Source organism: Camelus dromedarius, chromosome 11 (assembly GCF_036321535.1).
Source record: "Camelus dromedarius isolate mCamDro1 chromosome 11, mCamDro1.pat, whole genome shotgun sequence".
Classification (NCBI taxonomy): domain Eukaryota; kingdom Metazoa; phylum Chordata; class Mammalia; order Artiodactyla; family Camelidae; genus Camelus; species Camelus dromedarius.
In genome coordinates this window covers 36,811,480-36,828,981 of record NC_087446.1, presented here as the reverse complement: position 1 = coordinate 36,828,981, position 17,502 = coordinate 36,811,480, and the positions used below count along the sequence as shown (strand labels likewise).

At 39.3% G+C, this 17,502-nt stretch overlaps 1 long non-coding RNA gene across 1 annotated transcript; it reads right to left on the bottom strand.

Annotated features, from left to right (window-relative positions):
• Positions 1 to 224: 224 nt before the first annotated feature.
• LOC105097470 (uncharacterized) lies at positions 225 to 9,564 on the bottom strand. The gene is made up of 3 exons (XR_837945.3): positions 9,482 to 9,564; positions 9,125 to 9,273; positions 225 to 3,436 (listed from the first exon to the last, which is right to left on the bottom strand). It is a non-coding gene; the product is annotated as an uncharacterized LOC105097470 (long non-coding RNA).
• Positions 9,565 to 17,502: the final 7,938 nt, after the last annotated feature.

Below are 17,502 nucleotides of genomic sequence, written 5' to 3'. Positions count from 1 at the left end.
AAGGATTCAAAAAATAACATTAGGACTGTCTCTCTCACTGCATCTATTATCTCTGTCTGCCACTGTTGGGGCTTTGTTCTTGTAGGCCTGTTTTATTTGACAGTAAAGATGGCTCTCCCTGACTTTATGCTACACTTTTCTCAACACTAGAGATCATGAAAGAAGAAAAACTCTCTCTCTATTCAAATAAATCTCTAAATAAGGACGTGATTGGCTGTGTTTAGGACAGGTGCTTGACTATGAATCAGTCATTATGTCTAGGGTGATGACATATTCTGATGAGCCAGCCTGGGTCATGAATGCACCTCTGCAGTGGAGAATATGGAACCAAGTGATTAATCACTACATCAGCAGGAGGTATTTATTCCTTCAGTGAAAACAAGAAAAGATGCTGGCAAGTAAATTTAACAACTTTACCCAACACATTAAAACACACATTGTGCCCCTCCCCAGGGCAACAACCCAAAGGCCCATCTGTCTGCCATGTCCAGCTCAAAGTCCCAATTCCTGGGTCATACGCAATCCTCTTCATCAGGTCCAGATGTAGCGCCTTGTGATCCAGCAAGTTAAAATAAAAACTAGTTATCCGACCCCATATATCTCCCTCCCGACCCTGGCACACAGCTACAATACACTCAGTATGTAACAGTGAAACAAGGACAGGCTACCTGCAACAAATGTCCTCTCTTCAATTCAGAGAAGAATGGTAAACTAGCAGCCTTGAGTCTTCAGCAATGACAAAACCCTTGACCTGGTAGTGGAGGAAGCTCCTTGATTTGATCCTAGATAAATGTTTTAGAATCTATTTGCTTTTAGCCAGTTCCAAGGACCAATGACTAAATTTAAAATTCTTACCTAAACATGCTCTTACAGCCTGCTTCATTTATTCATTTTCTCACCTCCTACCTCTTTCTTCCTCTCAACTTAATGTTGCCTCACTGGAGGTTATCTCAAGCCATAGCCATGGCTAGGAAGGCAACACAATCTGAATTCTGCTACAAACCCGGGTCCTTCTAGTTAACTGAGAAATCTCTGGGGTCTTTTGTTACTTAACATCTTTCTGTTATTTCCTGCTATTTAGGGTCCAGAAGTAAATAACTCTTTTCTATGAGGTTCCCTGTTTTTGGACCCTTTCTCTTTTCTCTGTTCCCTCCACACACACTTTTTTGGTAATTTTTGCCTGAGAGTACCTCTTTCCTAGAATCCTTGGACTATACCAAGAATTAATCAACACACACTAACATCTGGCTTTTCCAAATTCTTCACGTTGAAATACAAACTCCAAAGATATTTCTTCTGCCTTCCAATTGCTGCAGCAACTGTTTTATCGAATGTTTTCTTTTAGAACCAGGGATCTCTGGTCCCCGGCAGCTCTGTTTTCTCACCATCTGACAACCAAATACTAAGCAATTGCCACGTATTTTAGATTTTAATTATAACATGACATCACTAATATTATACTACTTCAATTAGTAGTAGAATAAGCTACACTCTTGTGACAAATACATCCAAAACTGAAAGATGACTCAAACACTGTAGAGGTTTCTCATTTATATACCAGTCTGGGGTCAGTATCCTTAATTCTTGGGTTACTCTCTGCCACGTGGTCATTCAGGGACCCAGGTTCTATAGATTATTTTAATCTCACAGATCCACTCTCCCTTAAAGCTTTGCCATTATCTTTATTAAGTCAATAGAATAGAAAAAAAGAGAGCATAGAAGGACCTACCCACTTCTTAAAAGCTTTGGCTCAAAAATGGCACACACCACTTCCACTTACATTCCATTGATTAAAATTTAGTCACTAGGACTCACTTAACTGCAAGAGAGACTGGGAAATGTAGTCTCACTATATGACCAAAAGAAAAGGAAACAGATTATTGGTTGTGCTAAGTAAAGAAAAAATGTGTCTAAAGGGAGAGAGTGTTTAATTCTGCCAGTTGAAACTTAGGTACCAAATACATTGAGAGGTGACGTATTCCTAAATGACTTGGACAGTTGATTTTAATTAGAGTTTCTGTGGAATTAACCAGATACAATCTGGATTGACAGAGATTGAGATGAGTGGGAGGTGAAGCAATTGAAGCAGCAAAGTAGTAAACCCTTTTAGGTTCCTGGGGTGTGAGGGAGAAAATAGAGAAAGATGGAATTGGGGGCAGACAAAGAACTTTAATTTTTTGAGCTGAAAAGACCCAAGTATGCATAAATAATGATTGTTTTCACCATACAAATGTATATAACAATTTGTTACTGGCTCCTTCTCCTGCTAAAATGTGAAAAATCAAATTAGTATTTCTTAAAGAGATAATGTCCTATTAGATGAATACCTTTTATGAGCATCTACAATATGCAAGGTACAGAGCTAATCATTATTTCATGAGCTCACAAGGAGGATATTATTAACTCTAATTTTTACAGATTAGGGAATTTAGTCTCAGACAGTTAGATATAGGATCAGTCATCAATCAGTACAGGAAACAGAACCCTCTCTAGTTATTTTAAGCAGAAAGAGATCTGGTTACTTAGTAAGCTGTTGTGAGAGTTGAAGAAGAGAGTTTTAGGCTGGGCTTCCAGGGCTGACTCCCAGAAAACTGGTGCCAAGGAAGTGGCACCTTTGCCACATCTTTTGGAATTGTTGATTCGAGAACATACAATGGGGTTGTGATAAAGCAAGAGGCCACCCCTGCCACCATCACTTAATATCCAGAAGTTAAACTAGATATTGGAATGTTGTTTCACGAGGAAAAAAAAAAAAGGTTTGCTTGTCAACAGCAAAGGCCAGAACAGAACAATAGTGCTGCCTCCCTTTTACATTCGAAATCTTATGAGAGTGCCTCTAACGGATGAAGGTTAATTTTCATCCAAAAAAGAGCTTCAAGGGAGTCTGAGAAATGTAATGTTTAATTTTCCAACCTCTGTAGCATCAGGAGGTGTGTAGCATGGAGTTGAAATGGTTGCTAAGGACCAATTCACCACAAACACCAGAGACAGTTACCAATAATTTAGGATTAAAACAAACTATTTATACTTCTTTCATGCTGTTCCTGGATAAGTCTGGAAGAATGTCCCAATCTGGAGTTGTGCAGCATTGTTTTGCAAAGTGTTATTAGTTATACCATAAAAACACACTTGGGAAACCCTAGTTTATACCAACTAGAACATGTTTCTTCATTGCAGGACTTCTTGGATGCTGTTATACATGTGTAGGTTATCCATTGCCTCAATAATGCTGAGTAACTCATTTCAGAACTTGATGGATTAAAAACTACTTATTATTGCTCATAAGTCTACCAGTTGGCTAGGTGGTGCTGCAGATCTTGGTTGGATGTGCTCCCATAAATGGGAATTGGCTGGTTGTTGACTGCTTTAGCATGGCTTCTGCCATGATGACATCAACTTGGTTCTGCTCCATGTGTTGCATCTTCCAGCACGCGAGCTGGAAGAGAAAGGCAAGGAGCAAGAGAGACAGTAGAAAAGTTCAAACATCAAGTCTGCTAATACCCTATTATCCAAAGTGAGTCACATAGCCAAACAAAGGATGGATGGATCAGGGGACAAGGGAATATACTTCACCTTTTGATGGAAGGACCTGAAATGTTCCATTGTAAAGGACATGTAGGGAGAGCTGAATAATTGGGGACATTAATACAATCACTCTACCACAATATGCTGCTATGCATGATAATTATCCAAGAGAGGGATAATATATAAAACATTTTACAAACTTATTTGACTAGAGAATACTCTTACTGAGGATCTCCTGGGGACACCAGTCTTGGAAAAATAAAGTTACTGCACAATTACCTTGTACACATTTATTTATATATCATATCCCTTTCCCCAAACACATATCTACATTTTAAGAGAAACAAGAAAAACTGTTTCCCTTAAATGATACATTTTTCGGGCTTGGAGGGTGGTACTGGGGAGCCATCCTATCTACTACCAAAATGTAGTAGACTTTCTAGGTGAAAGGCATTCCCTGTAACAAAGGATTAAGTCAAAAGAACAGAAACTATTTAGACCAGGAAATAAAGTGTATCTAGTGTTGCTATGAGTTGAATTGTGTCTCCTCAGAAAATGTATGTTGGAATCATAACTCCCAGTACCTCAGCATGTGACCAAATTTGGATATAGGGTCTTTACAGTGGTAATCAAATTAAAATGAAGTCATTAGAGTGTGCCCTAAACCAACATGGTGCATTCTTACAAGAAGAGGAACTCAAGAGGCAGACAGATACATAGGGAGAACACCTTATGAACATGAAAAATCTATCTACAAGCCAAGGAAACAGGTCTGAAACAGCTTCTCCTCTTACAGCTCTCAGGAGGAACCAGCCCCAATGACACTTTGATTTTAGACTTCTAGCCTCCAGAACTGAGACTATAAATTTCCAATGTTTAAGCCACCCAGTTTATGGTGCTTTGTTATGACATCCCTAGCAGGTGAATAAGGGCCTCTGCTGTTTTTGCCTGCTTTTCATCTGTTCTTCCTGTGGTTCTTTCAGGGAACTCCCCCTCCCCTCCTCTTAGTTCATGTGGTTCTTCTGGATCTGATTCAATCTGTTGTCCCAGGAGTTAGCAATGACCCAGGCTTAAACAATCAGTGTGTCCCATTCCCTGACCACAGTAATTGGTCAGTGAAAATAGGCCAGGTTTTTTGCTGAAATCTTTTCAGGAGTTGCTATGCTGATGGAATAGAGGCCTGGAGCTAGTGGTGGCCACCTTGCTAGCATGAGGAAATAAGCTTCCTGGAAGTGAAGCCATTACAGAGGGAAGCCAGTCTGAGAGATGGGGAGAAAAAGAGTTCTGATAATAAACAATTTGAGCACTTGGATACAGCTGTTTCTGAAATTGCATACTGCTCTACTTTTCCATATATGTGCAACAACTTCTCTTTTATTTGGGTTTGATTTGGGTTTCTTTCATAGCAACGGAAAGAGTTGTGATTAAATGATACAGCCAGTTATTCCTACCTACTTCCAACTGCCTCTGGACTTTCTCCAGACATATTTTTCTTTGTTTCCTAGCTCCATCCTGAATTCCCAGGATATTCCTCCCCTTTACGCTGTGGAGAAACTCCAGCACAGAAGTGAGGGGTAAGTAGCATTTTTACACCTTTTATCTTCTTTAGTCTGCATGAAACTTGAAAGAAAATGTAGTCCTAAGCTGATTTTTTGCAGACTCCCTTTTAAGTACACATTCAACCTCAGAGAAAGTTTTGCTGTAGAATATCAAGGACAGTTTGAAGGAAGAATGTGAGAAAAATCAAGGTCTTGGCAAATTGTATCACTCATTGCTAAGTAACATCAAGTGAATAATTGAAATTGAGAATGAAACACCCAAAATGATTGAAAGTAGACAAAATTAACTAAATTCCTAGTATTCCCAAACAAGTCTCCTTATTTTAGAGTAAAAATATAAATTTGAAAATAAAAATTGTATAAGTAGAATGTACATGTGATTTTACTTTTGACCATGAAATGAGATATATTGGGCAGGAGGTAGAGGGAAAATATGCTGAGCTGTCTGTGGTCCTGAAAATCCAACTGTTAAAAACATGGATACTTTTTATTATTTACTTTTATTATAAGAAATGATGAGACATTTTCTCATAAAGACAGTGATTCTTAAAGAAATCTAAATACAGAGAGATAATTTAACTCATCTTTTTTTACTTTAATTACTCCTAAGCAGATAAATTAATGAAGCAGATTGCTTTTCTTATTCTGACAGAGAGCTTTAAATTAGAATAATGTACAGCTACAAAGTAATCATGAATAAAAACAGGAAACTAAACAGGAACTAAAATTTATTATCTTCTTGGTCTCAATTATAGTTTTCTTACAAGGAAAAACAACTCTCTTATCAAAGCTTAAATATTGTCACATAATCTTCCTTGTTAGATTTTTCTTTCTTATATTTATTAACAAAAGCCTTTTTACAATTATTCATTTTATTATGATATTTAAATAAATGTAGTTCTGTATTCTTGATGCTTTTTTGATGCTCTTTCTATTTGCAGCACATTTTAGAGTTTGATGTGTTTTGTTTTGTTTCTGTTAAAGTTAGAGAAGAAAGAAACATTTCTGCAATGTGGGTGTACACCTTGGTCACTGAGCTTTCTATAATATGGCTTCTCACAGGGTGGAAGGCAGACGTGTGTCTGTGAAGGAAGTACTACACGTTTATAATATCAATGAGGAAAACTGAGTTTCATAGCAGTTAACATTGTACAATAAACAAGTTGCAGGATCCAAACTTGAGACTAACTTTATGTCTAAAATTAACCTTCCTCAAACAGTCTTCCTGGTAACTTACCAGCATAATATTACCTGGCTTACTTTGCACTTTGTGGTTCTTCTCCATCATTGTGAGAGGATGTTTAATCCCCATAGCCAGGTAGTAAGCCCATAAAGACTCTCAACTCATGTTGCATCTTCTTTGATAAAGATAAGCCGCATGACCTATGGTCAGAGCATAAGCTTTGTAGTTGGACAGGCCTGGCTTCAAAGTTTGGACTGCCAGACAGCTCTGAGCCTCATTTCCTCATTTGTAAAACCAAGTTAACAGCACCTGCCTTGTATTAAATGTGTGTAAAGAGATTAGCAAAGTATCAGATACATCATAATGTTCAACAAGTGTTGGCTTTTATATATGTGCCAGATAAACAGATAGATGGTTGCAGTGATGGGCACCTAGCACCTCGCTTGAATTCTTAGTAAACAAAAAGAAATGATTTAGGAGCACTGTAGAAGGTGCATTTTGTGATAGCTTAAATTCTCAGATACATCAAACGCCAATAGAAGATAGTATAATAGTTCACCTAGATTTCTCAGTAAGGACTCAGTAAGTTTTTGTTGAATTTGAGTTAAATGTTGGTTTGCCTCCACACACTTTTCTTTGCCTCACTCTACACCCTTTCTCTTATTTCTGTGCTTCAGTAATTATTTCTAGATGCATTTATAAATCCAGCCAGGTTATTTTTCCTAGAGCTCTAAGCCTGTATATCTAATTGCCTAATAGACTTTTCTGTGCCCTCGAGGTCAGTATGTCACAGAATTAGCTCATTATTATCCTCCCCATCCCCTATACTTCATCCTCATCCTCATTCCATATCCCAGCAAATGAAATTCCAGTTGACTAACCAGAAACCCAAAGTCTTCCTTACCCTCACATCCAGTCAGCTCCCACCTACTATTCCGTCTTCAGAATATCTTTCCCCACACATCCCTTCTCTTTCTCCTCTCAATTTCTCTGCTGCCACTGGTTCTTCATCATCTCTTTCCCTCTAAATCCCCCTACCCTCTCCAATCCATCCTCTTCCCAACTGTCAGAGTGACACTTTTAACCTAAAAACCTTATCATGTCATTTGTTACCCTGCTCACACTCCTCCAATGGCCCCCTTCCTAGACTTACTTTGCCTTGACATTTCTAGAGTTTAAAAAGTAGTACTCACTTGAGAGGAACCAAAGACATACAGAGATCAAAATGATGGCTTTATTAATGAAAATACAAAGAACTAGGCTTAGGTTTGGGGAAACAATACCTCGCTAATCCTACACCCCAGAATTAGATTGCCTGACACCTGGATACCCACAGAAAGATCTCTTCCTGTAAGGACAGACTTCTTTTACAGGTGGCCAAGAATACATCAGAAGAGATACTCTACACAGGGTAGAAGAGAAATAGAGTCAAATTCCTTGCCCCTGGACAGGAGTAAGCAAGGAGATAGAAAAGCCGGGGAAGTAATGCCAATTGGGTCCCCATGCAAGGAAACACAAAACTAGCAGAAGTAAACTTTCTACTCGTGACCCCAACCTCAAGAGTGTACCCATCAGCCAAGCCTTTTATGTTGTCACTAACTGCTTCTCAATCACATCTCGTCCTGGCCCTCTCCACTGACCTCTCTCTCTGACTTCCATTCTTGCTGAAGGACTTGCAGGGGCCTGAACACACCAGGTCTTCTCTTGTTTCTGTGCCTTTGTACATCCTCTTCCCTCTGCTGGGAATGCTCCCTCCATAGGTTTCTGCCCAGTAACATTTTCTCTGTTACTCATCCTTCAAGTCACAGCTGCCTCCTCTTGAAGTCTCCTTGGCCTCACTCTGGCAGTCCTACTCTAGGGCTCTCACTGTATATTGTACACATTCATATCCATCTGCCTGGTTATCTTTCCCTTGCAAAGTTGGAAGCCTCTCAAGAGCAGAGACCTACACTTTGATCTTTGAATACCCAGGACCTAGAACAGTGAATACAGAATGATGAGCACACGGAATAACCTCTAATAAACATATGATGATGAAGTGAATGTATACTGGGCCTCCATTATTTTGCCTCTTCGGCATTCCATTCCCCCTTCTTATGGAACCAGCAGCTTGATTTTCCTTGGAGGGCTAATAACACCCTTCTCCAGTTCCTCGTATAGGAGCCAACAAGATCCAATTTGAATCTTGAGCAGAGGGTCACAAAAACCAAGGGCAGTGTTTATGAATTTTGATAATGGTGCCCAAGTGCACCTACTTGATAATGAATGATGAATGTTTGTTGAAGAAAAGAAAAGGGAGGGAAGTAGAGAGGAAGGCAGGAAAAGAGGGTGGGAGGGAGGGAGGAATGGAGGAAGAGAGAGAGAAAGGGAGAGAAGGGAAAAGCAGTTTAGAATAGCACTCTGCTGAGGATGCCAGGGACTACTGGGAAAAATCAGTCTGGCTGAGTTACAGACTGGGAGCTGTAAACCCTGGGGTCTAGACGCCTCATACCTTCTCAGCTAAACAGTTCGGTATTTAAATGGCTCCTTCCTAGCCTGGACTATTTTGGTACATCTATTATTGGCTCCCATTTAGTGTCTGTTTATTTAAATCTGCTTTCATCTGGAACATAATTCTCTTTGATTATCGGTTGATGCTGTGGCCCAGTAGGAATACTGATAATTGTCACTGTGCACATTCTGCTGGAAATATAAAATTATTATCTTTAGAGCGGTTGAGTAGGGTGTTTGAGCACGGATGTTATGCAGTGTGATTTGTAGCGTGCTAATTCCTTGGCTCTTTTACCTTGCTCTGCAGGCTGTCCTACCAGCCGCCCCCAGGAACTCAGGTAGACACCCAGCTCCCCAGCATTCCTACCATTTGTTTTCAGCTGCAAGGAGAAGGCAGTCTCCCCTCACTCAGAAGCTTGGGGATTCCTTCGTGGTCATCAGTGACCAAGGGGCCAGAGGCACAGACCCTGGATGCCAGTCACTGTCCCGGTTCTCCACTGCCTTTGAGGGGGCTGCCTGAAACAGGGGACAAAATTTGAGCTGCACAGCCCGAGTAGAGAGCAGCCTGAAGACAGTGGTTAGAGCCGGCACTGACTGGGGCAGCGGTTCCTAGGCTTTACACCCTCCACTCTTCACTGGCCTCCCCTTCCCCTCCCCGACCCCACACCTCACCCCTTCCCTTACCTGCTCCCATCCCTCCCACCTCTTACCCGCCTTCACCTACCTCCAGCTCTCAGCTCCCCACCCTAAGCGAGCTGCCTCTTCATTTACAAGCAGCATCACTAATTGCTTTTTAGGGTCCCTTTTCTACTCTCTGTTCAAAATTCACGGGGCGTTCCCTAGCCCTTTTATGCTACTTTTCTGAACCTTTTCAGCCTCTTTTACAAACTTAGCACTTTCTGTGCCTCTCTTAGTCTTTGGGAGAAGAAAGGGACTTGAGAGGGTTTTTTTTTTTTTTTGGCAGTAAAGCTCCTTCTCCTGTACCCCCTCCCCACCCCCAGTCCCACCGCCACCCCCTCCGAAAGCACACGCATTGACCCTCCTCCCTCTGAATGGGGCTTTGTGCAGGGAATTTCCGGAACATAGCCCAGTGCCCAGGCCTCTGTGTGAGGAGAGGAGGGGCCCAGCCAGGCAAGGAGACCCTTAAGCCCACCCCATTACCACGGTCACTGTTTGCCCTGGATTCTGTAAAAGGCCTATTGTTGCTGGTTGCCAGGTATTCCATAGCAACACTTAAGCCAAGCTGCCTACCCTATTTAGGCCCAAAACTTTTCAATGGCCTCCAAAACCCGTGCTTGTCAGCGCTGCAGACTGCTCCTCAAACAGCCTCAGAGGGGAGGGAGAAGCCAAACCGTCCCCCAGCCGTCTCTGTCTTTCAAATATCCATGTTTGAGGCTGCTTGGGGGCTCCTTGTCATTTGCCGTGAATCAGCAGGCCAAACAATCGCAATTAAAATTTCTCTCTCCCCAACCCTGGCATCTCCCCGGCTCTCCACCCCCCAGTCCAGTTGCAGACCTCTCTCTAACTTAATATTCAGCTGAGACTGGGTTTCATCATTTTCTGCAAGGGCCTCTCGACTTTCCTTCTCAACCATTTCAAAGGAAATTGCTTTATTATTTTAGGAGAGTTTGGGTTGCTTGCATGCAGGGTTTATGCCCCTCCTATGTATGAAGAGGAAAGTAATAGAATCATAGAGTCTGTGTTATAGAAGGAATCTTAATCACGGTCCCCAGATGAGGGTCTGGAGGCCCATATCCGGGAATGGACTTGCTCATGTCGCAGAGTTATTTAGGAAAAGGTGGGGGTCCAGAGCCCAAGGCCCCGGCCCCCAATCCTGTGCTTTTCCTCACTACACCACTCTGAAGTAACATGAGAAGCAGATTGGCAGAGAGAGAAACAGTCTGTGCACCTCAAAAATCGAGACTGATAGAAAGGCAGGTTCTGCTTTCAGAAGAATGCGGGATCCCTGCCCTCCTTCCTTTCCAGGTGAAACATGAGTTTCCCCCAATCCTGTGATGAGCATCCTTGGAGGCATATTAATTTTACTTGCTACCTAGACTTTCCTCACTGTAGATTTGCGGCATCTCTCCTAGGTCCTGAATTAGATGAGACTCAATTTAGCATTCTAGAACATGCTAGCCACTCAGCTGCTTCATCCCCACCACCCTACACTCCCCATTTGACAGAAATCCAGTGACTTGCCCAAAGTCACAAAGCACTTAAAATAAAATCAAGCTCCTCTCCATGACCTACACAGCCTTGCATGATCTGGCCTGGCCAATCTGCCTCATCTTCTACCTCTCTCCCTACAATTCAGTGCATTCCAGCTGTGTCTTTCTGTCCCCCCTTGTACATGACAAGCCCACTCCTGCCTCAGGACATTCATCCTTGCTCTTCTCTCTGCCTGGAAGCTCTGCCCCCAGGTCTTTGTGGGGCTGGATCCTTTCAAGACTCAGTTTATATGTCACTGCCTCAGGAAGACCATCTCTGTTCACAAGCTATCAGTTTAACTTTTCCTGTGGTCCTTTTAAATTTCCTTTATAGCATGTATTATTATAATTTTTAATAATTAATTATCATTTATCAGAGATATCTATTATATTTATTATCATCATTGTTATTATTTATAGCTATTTGTAGCTTTTTTTTTTATCTGCTTCGTTGTCAAACATAAACTCTGTGGGAATTCTATGCCTTGTTTATCATTGTACCTACAGAGTCTAGGGTAGCCTGAAACAGAAGATTTGGAACAGTAAATGTTTGGTGAATAAATAAATGAAGGCATTTGCTCATCGGTGGTAGATATGAAAGTTAAAACCAAAGCCTCCTAACTCCCAATGTGATATCTTTTTTCTTGGAGGCACTCACTGTTGGATAAGAAAGGGAACAGCATTCGTGTGTTTTTAAGTACTTCCTTAGAACCCAGTGTTTCCCAACCCCTAAAAAATTGTTGTTGTTGTTGTTGTTGTTGTTATTATTATTACTTCACTAAAGAGGCTTTTTAGATTGTTTTTGCCTCATTGACCCCTATGAAATTATCAAAGATGTCCTGTACATCTATTTATGTACTGTGGCTCTTTAAAAGGCTGCAAGTTACTGTCATGTCTGAGATTTCCCCACCCCAAGAACCAATTTTTGCCTCCTTGAGAGTGCATATTATAAGCAACACAGTCACTCAGAGTAAAAGCTTACAGATTTCTGATGGCGGTATAAAACCAGGAAATTAATTCTGTCCCGGATGAAAATGGAGGAGAATTGTCTCAGAGCTTAGGTGTGGAAGAATTCTAACCATTGAAAATGACAAGAATAGCCAGAAAGGATGGTGGCTGTGTTAACTTTGGGCTTCAAGTCCAGCCCTCATATTACATACTTCACAAAGGTTTTTTTTTTTTTGGAAGATCTTTAGAAAAACCCTTTCAGCTTAGGTAAGTGTGGTGTTAAACCACTAATCGTTAACCCCTTGCCTCTTCTTATTCAGCTCTTAATCAGATTATACAAAAGCTTTCAGATGTTCTTGGTTTCCAGTGCCACTGTGTGAGGATAAAGTAGAGTTTCTAAAATGCTGGCTCGGAAGGCAACATTGTAAACTTTTACTGCTGGATGTAGGTCCACAAAATAAATTCTTTATTTAAAAAAAATCATCACTGCCGATTGAAAGCACCTGTAGATTAAAGGCTGACATAGCTCTGTTCCGTATGTTCATTTATGCATCCATTAATTCAACAAGTGTGCACTGAGTCCCTCCTGTGTGCCAAGTACTGTGCTAGGGGCTACAAAGATATGTTATTTTCATAGCATTTATACATAAGTACCAGATACCAGGCAATGGAATCTACTTTTTTAGGTTGCATGATTAAAAGCATGATCATTATTTGACCTCTCTGATACACATTATCTGTGTATAGAGTTCTTGGAGATGCTACACAAACTATCTCCTTAGTAGAAAAGTTAGGAGTCTACCCCGCATGTAGTGGACATCTGTTTTGTTGCCTCCCCAGCATCCTTCCTTTTCTTTTTATAGTTACAGCAAACCCCTCCTCTTAGGGGAACTAGCTCCCTATTCCATGGATCCTGGAATTATTTGCAATTCAGAGTACCCTAGCCTTCACTGGATGGAGGACAGATAACCCAGGCAAGGACAATCCCTGGCCAATTAATTGCACCAGAGATGAAGCACATGGCCCTAAAGTAACAGGAAAGTGTCTTCCTCTGGGTGCTTCTACCTTTATAAGATCCAGGTGACACCATTGGAACCCATGCTTCCACTTGTACTCAAGGGGCCTAAGGGAAGGAAGAATTAATTTTAGAAGTTAAAGGTCTCTAGGGATCTTCTAGGGAGATCCCTAGGGAAGGCTGCTGTTACTTACTGCTACCACATTGAAAAAGAATGAAACCAGAGGGCAAAGTTAACATGAATTCCAAAAAGGAAGGTGGGGGCCGCATTCCTGAATATCAAGTCTGAATTTAGATCTGGAGTCAAGTCAGGAGTTAAGAGTTGATTAGGGAAGGCCTAGAGAGCTAATATATCAGGAATTGGCAAATAGGTCCTGGGTGATTGAATCACTTACCATTTGGTGTTTTTGTTGACTTTATAGGCCAGCAATATGGTAAACCTAGTGACTGGCAGGCTTACAGGGCCTGAGGCAGGGAAGACTCTTAACGGGTTTTAATTCCTCCTTTTAGAAGTTTCTTGATCTATTGACTTCTGAGAAACACTTATTGTTCAGGTCCTTCCTCCTTCTTTCTGCCATTGACATGCCCCAGATTTTTTCATTCAGCCCTTCTCTTTCCTCATTCTACCACACTATTCTCATCTTCCCCTGCCGTAAGCTGAACAGTGCTCCCCCAACAAAGATGTCTTTAAAAAGTGAAGGATTTAGTGTTTTATATGCTTTTCCTTGGACTCTGGGAAAGTCATAATTATCATACAGCTTTTAGATTTTTTCCTTTGCAACATTATAATTTTCTCTAATTACTCTTCAACTATTCATTAAGGAAAGCCATAATCACTCCTGTAGCTTTGTGTGGAGTGGTGCTGGGAGGTTAAAGAGGAAGGATAGTTAGAGAAGAGAGTGATCCGCCCTCATCCATTTCTCTGGTTTCTTCAGTAAATCAAGCAGTGATCCAAGCTAGAAGTGGGAGTGATGGAGAATACAGGACACTGAGCAGCAGATTCCAAAGCTCAGTTCCAGAGAAACATCAGAGGAAAACTCCCACTTTTCCAACTATATACTTAAGGAAAAAAACCCTAGAAAGGTGGGTTGGGGAAGTGGGAGATGAAACACAATGGGGTATCAGAGTTGGCTCCTACTGCCTTATAAGAGCCAATTGCTAAATTTTCCTGAATTTTGTGAGTCAGTTTTTAAATATAGCCACTATTAAAAGTTAAATTAGCTTACACCAAAATAAATTATATCAAAATAAGTTATATCCAAAACTCATCATGTCCTGTTTTACTACCCATCTATGCTCTTGATGTTATTTATATCGATTATATCAGTAGCTGTGTCATGGAAATACTATATAGTGCTGTGTTACTATTCATCTCTTCCCAAATCTGTGTTTGGTGATGTCATGTTGATTGCTGAGATCAGCTCTAACAGGAGGATCTTCAGATAACAGAAAGTAGTACAAATCAAGCTGCTGTTTCCACCCCCTCCCTAGCCATAGAGTCAGTTGTTAAATATTTTCCAGAACATCACTAGTGAATCCTGACTCCAGGGCTATAGAAAATTTTACTGGTGTACTTACTATGCCTGAGAGAAAAAGGGCCTCATGTTTAAAATCATAGTATGTGAAGGCACTAAGACATATTTGAGATAAACTATGGCATTTAATGGTCATTGTAAAAACTTGATAATATTAGGTCCATTTATACAAACAAGAGAACTGAGACTCAGAAAAGCTTTTTTTTTTTAATGTTTCCAAAACCATTCAGCCATATACTGCTTTTAGTTGCAAAGAGAGACACAAAGAAATTATATTTGGTCCTTGATCTATAGGAATTCAGACTATAAGTGAGGAGTCAAGGATATGAATGGGAAAAGTTTAACCTAAATTGAACTTTTAGAGATGAAAATTACAATGTCTCAGGTGAAAAAAATAATACACTGATAGGATTAGTGCCAGATTAGACATTGACGACTATTGAACTTGAAGACATAACAACAGAACCTAACTAAAATGAAATGAGAGGGGAAAAAAAGACTAGAAAAATAGATAGAACATCACTAGGCTGTGAGACAAAATGTATGGTCCTGTATATGCATAAATAGAGTCCCAAAACTGTAGAGGTTTGGTGGGGTATGTATCTAGAAAAAATATTTAAGGAAATAATGGCCACATTTTTTCCAAATTTAAAGAAAACTGTAAACTCAAAGTTCTAAGAATCTCAACAAGTCCCAAATAAAGAAACATGACAAGATTTATACTAAGGCACATCATTATCAAATTGCTTAAAACCAGTTATGAAAGAAAATCTTAAAATCAAACAGAAGGAAAAAAAGCCACCTTACATACAGAGGAGCAAACATTAAGATTACATCAGAAAACTCATCAGAAAAGAACATACGTGAGAAGATAATGGAGCAACAGCCGTATAGTACTGAAAGGGAACCGAAGAAACAAAAACCCCTGCCAACCTAGAATTCTGAACTTGGTAAAAATCTCTTTCAAAAACAAATTTATCAATAGATCATGACCAAATAGAATTTGTCCCAGAAATGCAAGGTTGGTTTAATATTTTAAAATCTTATCAATGTAATTAACCACATTAATAAACTAATACAGACAAAAATTTATGACAATCTCAATAAATACAAAAAAAATTTGGTAAGATTTGACATTCATTTCTGATTGAAAAAGAAAAACCTTCAGAAAATTAGGACTAGAAGGAAGTTCCTAAACTTGATAAATGGCATCTGTTAAACACTTATGGCTAATGCCATACTTAATGGAGAAAAACTAGATGCTTTGCTGCTAACATCAGAAAAAAGAACATTCTATTCAACATGGTACTGGAGTTTCTAGCAAGTGCAATAAGGCAAGAGAAAAGGTATTTAAAATGGAAAGCATAAGGTAAAACTGCTGTTATTAGTCATTGACACCATCATCAGTGTGGAAAATCAAGTGGTATCTATAACAAAGCAACCAGAACTAATAGGTCACAGAATATAAAATCAAAATACAAGTCAATTTTAGTTTTATATACTAGCAATGAACAACTGGAAATTGAAATTTTACAAAAACAATACCATTTACAATCACATCAAAAATATATCAGCAAAATGAAAATAGATTGAAAAAAACCCAGCAGAGCCTTTCAGAAAGAAAGGGAAAAAAGGGGACTGAAAGGGGATTTGAAGAAATAATCTCTGAAAATGTTCCCAAATTTAGGAAAAGACACAAATCTATAGAGCTAGGAAGCTGAGTGAAACCCAAAGAGAATAATCCCAAAGAAATCCATAGCAAGACACAACATAATTAAATTTTTTGAAAACTAAACACAAAGATAAAATCCTGAAAATATCCATTACCTATAGGGAAATATCAATGTGAATGACAATGAATTTATCATCTGAAACCATGGAGGTCAGAAGGTAGTGACACATTTTTGAAATGCTGAAAGGAAAAAACTGTCAACCTGGATTCTGAATTCTAGAATAGCTAAAATAATCTTGACAAAGAAGAATAAAGTGGGAAGAACTACTACACCCAATGTTAAGGCTTACTCTGTACACATTACTAATCAAGATAGTCTGTACTGATGGAGCAATCAGTATATACAGTAATGGAACAAAAGAGAAAACCCCAAAACAGTTATAAATATGCCCAACTAATTTTTGACAAAGGTGTAAAAACAACACAATGGAGGAAAGATTGCCTTTTCAACAAATAGTGCTAGAGCTATTGGAAATTCATAGTCATAAAATGGACCTCAACCTAAACCTCACACTTTATACAAAACTTAACTCAAAATAGATCATAAATGTAAGCATAAAATATAAAACTATAAAACTTTTAGAAATAAAAATGAGAAAATCTTTGCAATCTGGGACTCGGCAAATAATTCTTAGACTTGGCACCAAAAGCATCATCCGAAAAAGGAAAAGTTAATAAATCAAACTGCAACAAAATTAGAAATTTAGAAATTTCTGCTTTATGAAAGCCCATGTGAAAAGGATGAAAAGATAAGCTACAGCCTGGGAGAAAATATTTGTAAACCACAAATCTAACAAAAGACAGCTATCTAGAATATATTTAAAAAACTTTCAAAATTCACCAATAAATAAATAAATAATCATCGGGGAAATGCATATTGTAACCATAATGAGATATCACTATATACCTGTAAGAATGGATAAAATTAAAAATATTTACAACAAGAAATGATGGTAGGGATGTAGGGAAACGGGATAACTCATACATTGCTGGTGGGAATATAAGATGGTACAGCCACTCAGGAAAGAATTTTTCAGTTGCCAGTAAAAGTAATTATTCAGTTACCATACGATCCAACAATTGTACTCTTAGGCATTTATCCTGGAGAAACGAAAACCTACTTCCATGCAGAAATCTGCAAATGTTTATAGCAGCTTCATTTGTAATAGCCAAGAACTGAAATAAGCCTAAATGTCCTTCAATAGATGAATGGTTAAACAAAGTGTGGTATATACACACTATGGAATATATTTCCCTGATGGCTATTTATTTATTACTGGTGAATTTTAAAAGTTTTTTATATGT